Source organism: Polypterus senegalus, chromosome 13 (assembly GCF_016835505.1).
Source record: "Polypterus senegalus isolate Bchr_013 chromosome 13, ASM1683550v1, whole genome shotgun sequence".
Classification (NCBI taxonomy): domain Eukaryota; kingdom Metazoa; phylum Chordata; class Cladistia; order Polypteriformes; family Polypteridae; genus Polypterus; species Polypterus senegalus.
The window spans coordinates 43,835,297-43,848,988 of record NC_053166.1 but is presented as its reverse complement, the minus strand read 5'-3'; positions in this window follow the sequence as shown (position 1 = coordinate 43,848,988).

The following is a 13,692-nucleotide window of genomic DNA, read 5'->3' as shown; positions in this document are numbered from 1 at the left end:
TATTTTATAATCTACTTTGTTTCATAACTTTTAATGCAGTTACACCCATGTGAAAAAATAAGTATACCCTACTGAAATTATGGACTTTTTCAACATACTGTATTTGAACATGGAAAAAGTAGATCTTCATGTAAACAGTGCCTACAGATAAAGACAACATATTTGAATAAAAACAATAGAAACATTTGCCTATTTAGTCATTTACTCAGCAAAAATATCAATAGATGTAATGGTCTACTTGGGAAAAAGTAAATACACCCTTGGCCTCAGAATCTGGTATTACCCCCTTTAGTTAAATGGTGCGACTCAAACCACTTACATCTTAACACCAGCAAAACCAAGGAGCTGGTGGTGGATTTTAGGAGGCCCAGGCCCCTCATGGACCCCGTGATCATCAGAGGTGACTGTGTGCAGAGGGTGCAGACCTATAAATATCTGGGAATGCAGCTGGATGACAAATTGGATTGGACTGCCAATACTGATGCTCTATGTAAGAAAGGTCAGAGCCGACTATACTTTCTGAGAAGGTTGGCATCCTTCAACATCTGCAATAAGATGCTGCAGATGTTCTACCAGACGGTTGTGGCGAGCGCCCTCTTCTACGCGGTGGTGTGCTGGGAGGCAGCATAAAGAAGAAAGACGCCTCACGCCTGGACAAACTTGTTAAGAAGGCAGGCTCTATTGTAGGAGTAAAGTTGGACAGTTTAACATCTGTGGCAGAGCGACGGGCATTAAGCAAACTCCTGTCAATCATGAAGAATTCACTGCAACCACTGAACAGTGTCATCTCCAGGCAGAGGAGTACCTTCAGTGACAGACTGAGGAGATCGTAACCCTAACCCCACACTATTTGACTCTTCAATTCCACCCGGGGGAGTAAATGCTAACATTACTCAAAGTTATTGTCTGCTTTTTAATTTTTTTTTTCATTTTTATTACTATTTAATTTAATATTGTTCTTTTTTTTTGTATCAGTATACTGCTGCTGGATTATGTGAATTTCCCATTGGGATTAATAAAGTATCTATCTATCTATCTATCTATCTATCTAGTAGAAACATCTTCATGTAGGTGTTTGCAAAACTTGCCAACAGTCTCTGATATCGCAATTTTTGACCACTCCTCTATTCAAAATTCCTTCAGATTAATTTTTTTGGGGTTTTTTATTGTATGTACTGCCCATTGTAATATTTTAATGGGATTCAAATCAGGTCATATCATATCAGTCCATATCCCTCCACTTCTTCTTTTTGAGCCATTCCTTGGCGTATTTGCTAGTGTGATCATTACCATGTTGAAAAATCAATTTCTGGTTCATGTTCAGCTTTTGGACAGATGGCCTCACATTCTCTTCAAATACACTTTGATTTTATTCATATAATATAAGCAATCCATAGTTGATTCAATGACTATAAGCTGTCCAAGCCCTAAGGCAGTGAAGCAACACCAAACCAAAACATTTCAACCTCCATGCTTCTCCTGAAATGCTCTATGGTTTGCGCCAAACATGTCTATTGTTACTGTGGCCAAACAACACAATCTTTGGTTTATCTGCCCAGAGCACATTGTTCCAGAAGGCCTGGACCCTCATTTATAAACCTTTGCGTGTATTTGATTATGAAAATATGTGCACACCTAAAAACAAGAAAATCCAAGCCTTTTAAATGAGGCTCCTGGTCTTTGCCTATATGTTTAATGGAAAACTGTAGCCCAGCTCTAATGTTTATTTTGGACAGCAAAGGCTTTTTCCTGGCACACCTCACACACAAGTCAAATTTGTGCAACTTCATTCTGATTGTTGAAACATGCACTTTTGCAACTTTTGCAATATTAACCTGCAGATCCCGTAATTATGTTGTTTCTGGAGACTTCTTTTAGTATCAGCTGGTAAACTCTTGGGCTGAATTTGTTGGACTGGCCAGTCCTGGAACAATTAAACATTGTTTGAAATCTACGGCACTTGCAGATGATTTTTATTACAATGGAATGATTGAGTTCATATACTTGTAATTTGGCGATCTTTTTAAATCCCTTGCCAGATTCATTGTCATTTGCAACCTTCATTCTGAGGCCTTCTGATCTTGGCACAATGACACCACACACTTCAATAGCAAACAGAAAACTAGACCCTTGATATCTGCGGTTTAAATAAGACAGGCTCCACCTGCATGCTCCCCAATATTCTAATCGGTGGCATCTAATCTGGAACACCTGGTTCTAATTTTATGGATTTAATACTGATGTTCTGTGCAAGAGAGGACAGAGCGAATTATACTTCCTTAGAAGGCTGGTGTCTTTCAGCATCTGCAATAAGATGCTGCAGATGTTCTATCAGACGGTTGTGGCGAGTGCCCTCTTCTATGCGGTGGTGTGCTGGGGAGGCAGCATAAAGAAGAGGGACGCCTCACGCCTGGACAAACTGGTGAGGAAGGCAGGCTCTATTGTAGGCATGGAGCTGGACAGTTTGACATCCATGGCAGAGCGACGGGCGCTGAGCAGGCTCCTGTCAATCATGGAGAATCCACTGCATCCACTGAACAGTATAATCTCCAGGCAGAGGAGCAGCTTCAGCGACAGACTGCTGTCACCATCCTGCTCCACTGACAGACTGAGGAGATCGTTCATCCTCACACTATGCAACTCTTCAATTCCACCCGGTGGGGGTTGAGGGGGTCTGTTATACCTACATTTTTTATCACTCTTTAATTTAATATTGTTTTTTATCAGTATACTGCTGCTGGAGTATTTGAATCTCCCCTTGGGATTAATAAAGTATCTATCTATCTATCTATCTATCTATCTATCTATCTATCTATCTATCTATCTATCTATCTATCTATCTATCTAACTTAAAGTCCTGATAAATGTGAGGATGTACTTACTTTTTCTATATGACAAATCTTCATTTTTGTTCATTAGATTATGAGAGTGAATGCATGATTTGTTCAAGTACATTGCCTTTATCTGTATGTACTGTTTGCATGAAAATTTGCTGTTTGCCTATTCAAATATTTTGAACAAGTCAACATTTTCCTTGGGTGTACATACTTTTTCAAAAGACTGTACATTTGACATAAGTTTAAGTTCATTTAAAAAATGCCAATCATTTCTCAAATATATTTTACACACTTTATTTTATACATTTGGCAGTAATATTCAGTTTTTCGTTACTCGTTTTGGATACTATAAAGAGAGAATAGAATGTATACGATTGCCAAAGGTTAATTTTAAATATACAAGCATGTTCATTGACTTTTGTGGAGTTTTTGTATGCTTTGAAAGTACACAGAGTTATTTTTTACTTTTAGCAACAATTACGAAGTGCAAACATGCCAGTAAACCAAGGCTGTAAACCAAGATCAGTTAGAAATTGTTAATTGTGTCATAGTGCTTCGAGGAAGTTGTTAAATTTAAATATGTGGGTTTTACATTAGTTCTGGGCGGCTAGTCATAAAACCTGTGAAAACAGGACAGGAAGCAAAATATTAAATTGAACTTAATTTCATAGATAGCTAACTTCTGATGCTATGCTGAGGTTGTAATTTCCAGAAACAAGCCATTTGCAACACTTGTGTTTCACAGCATCAACTACAGTGAATACATTTGTTGAGCTGGCATAGAATGAGTATGAACTTTTGTAAAGGAAGCCTTTTAAGTTACTTTCACATGTAGGCAGGAAAAACTGCAATTGTCTGAGTAATGCATGACACCCCCCTTCCTGATATATTGACAATTTTAATTAGTTTTTAGAGGTACTTTGCAATTATGTAATATGTAATTTTACATTTTGAATACTGTCTAGCTAATTTTTCTTTAAAATTGTGTTTGCTTTTTTGTGTCATTGTAACAAGGAGGTGGAGGGGAATTGGTTTAGCAATGCAGTGGTTAGGTTTTCTGAGTCACAGTTCCACTAGTCTAAGTTAGATTCCTGGCCTGGCCCTGAGTGTGAGGTTAGCACTTCTTCAATGTGTCTTTGCACTTAGATTTTCCCTTGTGAAAAGATGTTAATGGTAGGTTAATTGGCAATTCCCAAACCCCCGAGTGTGAATTATTTGGGTGTATGTGTAGGAGTGTGCCCTCTGATGGCTAGACATCCTGCCCAGGGTTAGTTTTTGGCTCATGGTAAATGCTGCCAGCATATGTTCCAGCTTTCCATGACCCAAAAACTGAACTCAACCAGTTCAGTAAATGATTGAATGAATGTATTAAGCAAACTAGAATGGCTTGTTGCCCCCAAACCTTTTTCCTCAGCTCCCAGCAGTCTAGGGCATCACATGATCACAACTCTTGATTGTTATGCATTTATGTATATTTTTGTGTTTTTTGTTGTTTTTGCTCACTTTGAATCATTATTTTTCTTATTTGCATGTTATTTCTTTTGATCGTGTTTTTTATTGGCTAATTATGTACCGTCTTTGTAAGTTTGAATGTGTTCCTTCTGCTTTGTGGGTGGTTCCCCAAGAGACGGGACCACACTGATGTTACTGCTGCTCTGTCCACCTTATGGCTTTATTTTCAAACCAGAAACAGGATTCAGCAGCCAAGCCTTTGGTTCATTAACTCACGAATATTGTTTTTATTGTGTGAGATTTTCTAATTTCTGATGCTCTTGCTTTGTGCCCATCCTACTTGTAGGGCTTTTTGTATATTTTTAAGATTGTTAGGTTTCTTTGGAAAACTTCAGTCGCTTTTGGGTCTGCTAGGTCCGAGGCAGGCCAGTTAGAGCCGAAATTGGGCCCTATTGGGTTGAGGCCTTTCCTGGCAGGAAAAAGAGGGCTGGCCTAGCAGTAAAGCCTTTTAGTGGAGCCTTTAGCAGGCCTTACAAGGATGACACCAACGAGCACGTCGCAGAGCATTCTGGAAAAACCTTGCCAGTCAGGTGGCAAATACTGTACAAAAGCCCTAAAACAATGGTGCTCTTCAGGAAAACAAAATGGTGATGTAGTAAAACATAAACAAAATCTGAAGTTTTCAAATATGCCAGATACACCATTTCTGACCAAATATTTAGAAGGTGAGATTCAAAGGCCTAATTCCAAATAATGCATTTAGGAACGGTATAAATAATTTATGAAAATCAAAGATCATGACACGCTGCCTTTCTTTTCTTCCATTTTGGAACCATGCGCTACCACCAGTACCCAGGAGTAGTGATGAGCAAAACAGGCCAAATTTGATTCACGTACAGTTTTGTGAAATTTGTTTTGCAGGAGTTCTTACATTTGCAAAATGTGAAATTCACAAAAAATTATTTTTGGGGTGGAAAACAAAGAATATTACTGCCTGTTGTCTGGTCCACACTTCCATGCTTACGGTATTCTTTTCTGACTGTAATCTGTCATATGTCAATAAAATCAATTCTGTTTAAACCTCACTACACGAGAACCCACATCCCATTGCCTACCAACTGCCTCTTTCTGTTTTTTGATTCTTGCAGATGATGCTGAGAAAATACACTCAACTCAGAAAATGCAGCAAATGCTGTGGAGCTTCAAGTTTCCTTCATGTATGCCTCAGATACATCTTTAGGATTAAGATTGTTGTTATAACTGGCAAAGTGAGCATCACCTCTGGCAGGTCTAAATGTGGGAGCAAATAAGTCAGGTATTTTTTTTAATCTCTATTTAAATATTAAAAGAAAGGCAGTCATATGTTAAATTAAAGTATATAACTTCCTGAAATGACTAAACACCCTTTGTCTCATTTCCATGGCATGAAATTCACTGGAGGAGTTTATTAAAACGTGAAACAGAATGTTTTACTGTCAATTCAATTTCACCCAAATTGTTTCACTCATCACTACTCAGGAGGTGATCAGACCAGTTTAATAAACCTGTCTCCATGTCTGAGCTTTGGGTCAAGCATTGCTGCCATCTGCTGTGGATGTCTGCCCACCAGCATCACCTCAGGGTACAACACTCGCTCATTCTGATCCTGGTGGCCCCAGTTAAATTGCTTAGAGGGAATCCAGTATATCTGGGGTTTTAAGTATCGTCCCCTGGCACTTACTATACGTTTTTAATTTCTTCTTCATTTCCTCTGTCAATACCCGAACAGTAAAGTACAAAATATGACTGGTAATACTCGCTGATCATGTTACAAAACGTTTGTTTTATGATTCTGAAGTTTTGGAATGAACTAAACCAGGTTTGCACGTATTTTGAAATTGTATTTTCATTTTGAGGTTGTGATTTTTTTTTGCATTGTTTTCTTGACATTTTACTGGATATATTTTTTTGATTGCAGGTGTTGCCATTTTATATGGTTTTTTAAGACATGTTGCCATTTTGTTGGGCACAACAACACTGTTGACATCACCAAAGAATCGCTATTTAAATTAGTAGAAAACTATCCATAATATTCAGTTTTTTGGATCCTATAAATAAAATTTGTGTGCGTGTAGGTATAAATCATTATGGGGTATTAGGTCCTTGTGTGGTTTTAAATTTGAGGTTTGGACAACATGCTGACCTTTAGCATTTTGGCACGTGTTGTTTCTCTCACTTCCTATCTTAGATTTAGTGTTTCTCTCTTTCATCTTCTGATCCATTTGCTTGTTGCCTTTTGATCTGCCATATTTCTATAGCTTGTGATAATACCAGTGTATTCTGCACATGTTACTCTATTCTTGCACTTGGCCTGGACTTGACTGTGCCCTGCGCCATTTTACTCTTTTTTAACATCTTGCAAATGAGCCTGTCCACCAAACCGAGATGCAGTAGAAACACACTGCAGTATATAACGCTGAAACCATCAACATTTAACATCTGTGTGTGTTTTTCCAAAATGTCATGAGGTACTGTATACGTTTTTGTATTACAACACAAGTATTAAAATAATATTCATTTGCAATATTATGAAATGACAAAAGTGATGGCTGTTTTTTTATATCACAAATATCTGTCACCCAGTGTCAAAGCAGTGCTACTGTTCCTGTGTGGTTTATCTTTCTTTTTCAGATCTACTGCCCTGACAAGGCTTTATAAATACACTGAAATTAACTGCATACTGTTTATTAGTTTAATGCTTCTGATTGTAATTAACCAGTAACAATATAATGGTCCACGGAATGGTCAAACTATTCTAAATACAATAGCTGCTTTAGCGTTGTTACTCTAACTGCACCTTCTTCTTTCAGCTGCTCACATTAGGGGTTGCCACAGCGGATCATCTTTTTCCATATTACTCTTACTGCACCACTCAGAGTATTTATATCACTGTATCTGAGTGGGGAATCAAAGATCTACAGAAGCTGAGAAACAGAATTATCGATATACAGCATCAAGCACACGCTGCCTCAGCCATGCTGTCTATTGAACTGCTTTCACACGGCAAACGTTTCAAAGCCTTTTCTGTATGGACCTCGCGGTTCAGAAACAGTTTCATCGCAAGAGCTATAAAAGCACTCAATCAGTCCATCAAGTGTTCCTTGTAGAAGTATTTGTACTAATAAGTACCTCACTGTAAACTTGCACTACAGTTATAATGTTGCACAACCTGAGCATCTTTATAAAGCGCGTATTTACATATGATGACAATATCATTTTTAAGATGAAATGCAGCAAAATATAATTATTATATTATACAGATAAAACTTTAACTTTATTTAAATAATCTATATTGTTAATAATTAAACATGCCAGGACACAGTGCCGCAGTGCTAGCAAGGAGCTGGCACTCCGTTCAAGGATTGTTCCTGCCTCGCGCTGTATTCTTGTTGGTGCTGACGCGACACTGGAAGGATAGATGGATAGGATACTTTAACATGTATTATGAAGATATTTCAGTGTTCCTTAAAAGTTTTGAAGAACCGGTGTTCTAAGCTTACAGATGGCTTAACTTCTATTACTGAGCTGATTGTGTGGCGATTGGGTATTTGGAGAAAGAAAAGTAAGGACAGGAATTAGTACGTTTGAAAGAGACAGTACTGCTGCAGTAAATTATTTCGTTGGAGGTCGCGCATGGCGCAGCAAGCATCTTGCGTGACACATGAACAATCACTGCGCCACCGTGTTCCCATGTTTAACTCCTATCTTCATGAAAATGATATCATGTATACATCTCTGTATTTTAATTATTCAGAGAGCTGTAATATCATGAATGTAACGGATTCTGTGTTCTGTTGGAGGAAGAGAAAGCTCGGAAGCATGTAGTGATTCACACACATAGAGCACATAGAAGATCAAATACAAAACAAAGCATTCAACGTGCTACTTTAGTTACAATGGGATTTGAGAAACTAGTAAATTAAATGATTTTAAGATGAATTTTATGATGTTCTACTTTAATGACAAAATAAACTACGTGATTAAAGTGGAAATCTCGAGATTTGCTTTTTTCCCACTGTGTGCCTTTTTTTTTTTGTCTGTACCCTAATAAGCTTTCATATGAAACTCAGACGGTGGGCTACGACTCACCTTTTCATGGTGACTTTGATATGTGACAACTTCTTTTTTATTTCGGGCACTGTGCGACTTTCTCTGACACTCTGTCACTTGATCAACTTCCTTTTGTTGATTATACCACTCATAAAGCAGGATAAAGCAAGGTCAGAAATAAAAGACAGAGTAGAAAACAAAGTAAAACATCACAAAAAGGTTAAAAAACAAGGGGCCAAACACTTGCAGAGCAGGTTAGAGATAATGAAAACTGGAATTCAAAAGACTCAAAAAAACCGTAAGCATGAAACACATACAGAGCAAGATACAGAATATGAAAGCAGAAAAAAACGGCAGTGTCAAAAAAAGAAAGTAAATATAGCATTAGTGCAAAGAAAGAGAAATTATTACTTGGAGAAATAACTAAAAGGCGAATACAGATCGAATATATGGACATAGGTGATATGTCAGAAGTATGTAAATATTGTAAGGCTTTGAAGTTTAAGTCAAGAGAATTTCAAAAACGGAGTTTACCTCACATGAATTTATTGGTTACTTTGCAAAAAAATAATTAACTGCTGATGATGTAGATTATTTTGAAATTCCAAACAGAGAAAGCTATCCTGAATTATGGTACAAAATCATTAAACGCATGTCTCACTGACCTAATTAAAAAGATTCAGCACATTGGGACTTGAAAGATTCAAAATATTGTTTTTACAGAAAAAAAATTCTTAACAGTGTGTATCTGGAAAAACAAAAACGGGGGTTGGCGAGCGAAGCAAGCAGGGGGCAAAGCCCCCTAGTTACCCTAAAATTATTCTTCTGCATGAGTCAATCTGCATTGAAGAAAAGCATATAAAGACAAACTGAACTGAAGGAATTTACAGGGGGCAGAGATGGCTCAAGAGGAGCTGGCTACACAGGGACTTTTGGTTGTTTGGTAATGTCAACTCACCCTGTAAGTAGTCGTTGAGAATTTGGTGGGCAAACTCTGTCAGTGTTCAAAATTAACATTCAAATTGCATGACCCATTAATTTCAATTGATTTGTTTCATTATATTAAGACAATGACAGTCTTTGCTTCTCCCCTTGTGGTAAGATTGTCATCACTGGCATTACTCACATATCGAATTGAATAAACCTGACCTTATTCTTAGATTTTTTTTAATGCTCATAAGACTTTTAATTCATTTTAAGCTCTCTTCACACCCTCTGTTTAATTCACTAGTTTTTCTCTTCTATACCAGTTTTATATAACTTTTATTATATCCCATCATCTAGACAGATATCCATGCTGCTGTCCATTTTGCCATAGAACTGAGCTTCACCTTTCCAGAAAGTCCTTTTGGTTCCCAAGACTCCTTATTCTTACTATAGACATTGTCACGCATGTGCACCAGAGATTACCTTCCAGACTTATCTGAGGCATTCAACACCCTGCAAAGACAAGAGGGGGCGCTGTCACTAATGGTCTTGTCTTCTTTTTTTCTTTCATGCCGATAAGGCAGCCAATGAGGACAGCCGAGACAGAGAAGCACCGCCCCTTCCGACCCAAACAATATAAAAAGCGGACGTCTCTGAAAGGTGGCTTCACTGTTTGGACCAGAGCAATAACAGTGTGCAGAGCTCCCTAAAGCCTGAGACCAACTTTCAGAGGAGCCCTTTCAAGGCCAAATTGTAGGCGATTGCCTTTACTTCAGTTACTGAGCCTGCAAACTTTGGTTTCTTTTGCCTTCTTTTGTTGAACAGTTTCGTTTTATGCATTTAGGGGAAACTCAGTTGGTGCCCCAACTTTTTTCAGGAATTCTCTTAGATTTTAACATTTACAAAGTAGGAAAGTTTCATTTTAATCTTATGATTCCTTCATTTAACATAATGTTATGTGTATTATATATGGATATATTCTCTAGAAATATTTCTTACGTTTTTGATATCTTAGAGTTTTCTTTTCAATTGATTTAATTTATAGGACAGTAAAATGATATTCCACATACAGATGTATCCTTTCCAATTTTTATTAGTATGCCCTGCTCATCCACCTTTACTTCACTGAAGTTAGTGGTAGAGTTTTGTTTTAAGATCTGTACTCCAGTGATTCTGGTGACGGTGAATGTCACGGATATATGAGTGAAGTGACCCATTGCTTTCCTTGTAATTAAATAACTCTGCCTTAGTCTTTGACTTGGTTTGCTGATTATTATCAATGGTTTCTCTCCAGGAGCTCAATTTATGGTAATAATTCAATAAATTATTCTTATTGCACCATGATGGATTGGTACCCTGTTTAGGACTGGTTTGTGTCTTGCACCAAGTGTGTGCCAGGATAGACTCCGGCCCCTATTTGAGAATGTCATGTCATTATTATTATTGTATACTAGGGTGTCTCCCCCCTGCTCGCTTCGCTTGCCAACCCCCTCAGCTTGTGCTATGTGCCAACCACTCCGCATTTCTGACACTCGCATTGTGAAGAAGGTGGCTGAACACACCCCAAGGAGATGCGGTCCCTGCCCCAAACACCCTCTGAAACGGTGATATAGTGGGAAACAAATACAGTTTTTTTTTTTTATTTCCTCTTTGCTCGATCAACTACTGGCTTGCTGCCATGCCAAGTTGATCTGCATCTCGTGCTGCGCTTCGAACTTTTAAAAGCCTGTAGAGCAGCTGTCCTACTATTAGTCTTTTATTTCCAGCCCCAGGCATGGTTAAATCTCTTGGCGCGAACTCTCGTCTCACAGGATGCGAGTTCTTGATATTTTTTGGCTTATAATTTAAAAACGGAGTAGGAATCTGAAAATTTAACAATGTCACATTAAAGTTTGATAAATTCTGAAAAGAATGATACCAAACATATATATGTAGGTTTTAAAATAAGCCCGATTTAAAGCGTGACAAAAACGTGATATAAAAATGTCACATAAAATCGTTGCACTTTTAGGCTTAGGATTTTATATATAAATATATATATATATAGAGAGAGAAGGAGTAGATTAGGCTGATGCCTTTATCCATGGTGGGTTCCAATATTAGTATCCACTACAATACTTTACATGTTATTTCTCGTGAGCACATCTCTCCAGTTTTAGTGTTGTTACATTGGTTGCTCGTGTCATTGACTTTAAAATACTAGTAATGGTGGTCTGCTTAAAATTGCAAGAGCCAAGCTTAAAAGAATTGGTGAGATGGCCTTATGCTGTTCCTTTACCAACAGAAATTTTCCAGGCTAATACTGTGGAACATTTTAAAAAACTGTTAAAAACTCATTATTTTAATTTGGCTTTTTTGCATCTATATTTAGTTGTACTCTGTCACACGCATGCACACGGGAGGCAACTAAAGGGCTCGAATGAAGGTAATTGAAGCACCAGACCAGGGGGTGGCTGGGTGTGCTAATCCTTTCTCTCTTTCCACTGCAAACCAGTTACGGGAAATTCCGCCTGGCCTCAATGACGTCACTTCGTCAACCCTTCTTTAAAACTGCCATCTTTGTCTCATCCAAGTCAGTTCTGTTCTGGACTCAAAATCAGTCTATTGTGCAACCAAATTTCAAATCTGCAGCCGGGTTTCAGCTATATGGGAGGCTGCCCCAAACCTTTTTCTGCCTCTTATCTTCTCATTTGACAACTCCTACTAGACTATATAGGCACAGAGTTATCATATTCGTCAGGGATTTACAGTCTTTACTAATTTCTACTTTTGTCTGCTGTCTTTTCTGTGGTGGTGTTTTTTGGCAGCACCTCCTGATCAAGGCAACATGCAGCACCCGGAATTGAGGCAGGTGCAAAAATGGCTGCTGTCACATCATCCAGGCGGATGCTATACATTAGTGGAGGTTAAAGTGGCTCCTCACAATGTAAAGTGCTTTGAGCAGCAAGTAAAGCACTATATAAATGTAAATAATTATTATTATTATTAGTAGTAGTAGTAGTATTACTGCTGTATATAAGAGGGAGAGTGTAGCAGGACTCCATTTCAACCACCCCTATTAATGGGATCCTTTCACGCCCTTAACTGAACTGCTCAATAAATTACTCCTTTCACTTTGCCTTGTGTACATCATAGCATGAGCTGAAGTGTTTGTCAGCTCTACATTTGCTCTTACTGTTTTGTCATGCTGTCATAATTCATTCCTTACAGTGTACTGTAATTATTTTTTCTGTAACTGCTTCATTTGAGATGCTTCTATTGTCATAATGAAATCAGTCAGCAAAGTTAGGTAAGGAATAGCCCAAGAGTAATTTTAACGTAAAAGCCAATTCTATCCCAATAGAGCTGAAAATGCACAATAACTTGTCTTTTACTGCCATCACCTGACAAAAATCAGCATTGCAGTATTAAAAAGTATGACAAAAAAAGAGCAGAAAGCTATTTAAAGATTGGTTAGCAATCAATCTATCTATGTATAAACTTCTGAAAAGCTAGGATGATTTTTTTAAAAACATGTTCATAGCAATCCCATAATTATAAAAATGTACAAGAATTATTTTACGTATCAATATTTACCTAAAAAATCAAATCAAGGGTGCTTTGATCACATCCCACATCGGTTATTGTAACTCACTGCAGGCAGGTGGCCCTTCTAATGTTATATCACAGCTCCAGTTGATTCAAAACTCTGCTGAAAGAGTCCTTACTCAAACCAGCAACAGCGAGCACACAACACCCATCCTGCTTCGCCTTCACAGGCTCCCTGTGTCTTACAGGATTGGATATAAAATTCTATTATTAACCTACGAAGCTTTAAATGGCCTCGCACCGGACTACATCAGTGACCTTCTCCATCACTCTGCTCCTGCTTATCCACTAAGGTCCTCTGATTCTGGTAATCTTGTTGTGCCTCACACTAACCTACACTCTATGGGTGACAGGGCCTTCAGCTCCATAGCACCCAGACTTTGGAATGACATCCCGAAAATTAATTAGATAGCCGACTCCATTCATTCTTTTAAAAAAACAACTTAAAAGTCATCTGTTCAGCAAGGCTTTTAACTGAACTTAACATTCTGCCCTTTCTTTCAGTTTACCTCTCTGCCCATGTGCTCAGGATAATTTGTGTGTCTGTTATATCACAAATTAGGTTATTTGTTAGGTTTTTCTTTTAGTATTGAATTTAGTATTTTACTCCGGTTTATTGTCCTTTATTCTGTTTAATGCTTTGTTGTCTGTTTCATTATTCTATTCAGAAAAACATTTGTACCCTCTGTGAAGCGCCTTGAGCATGGGAAAGGTGTTATATAAATAAAGTGTATTATTATTATTATTATTAAGAGAAAACTAAATTCAGAAAAGTAAATCTATTATAGGATTAAAAGAG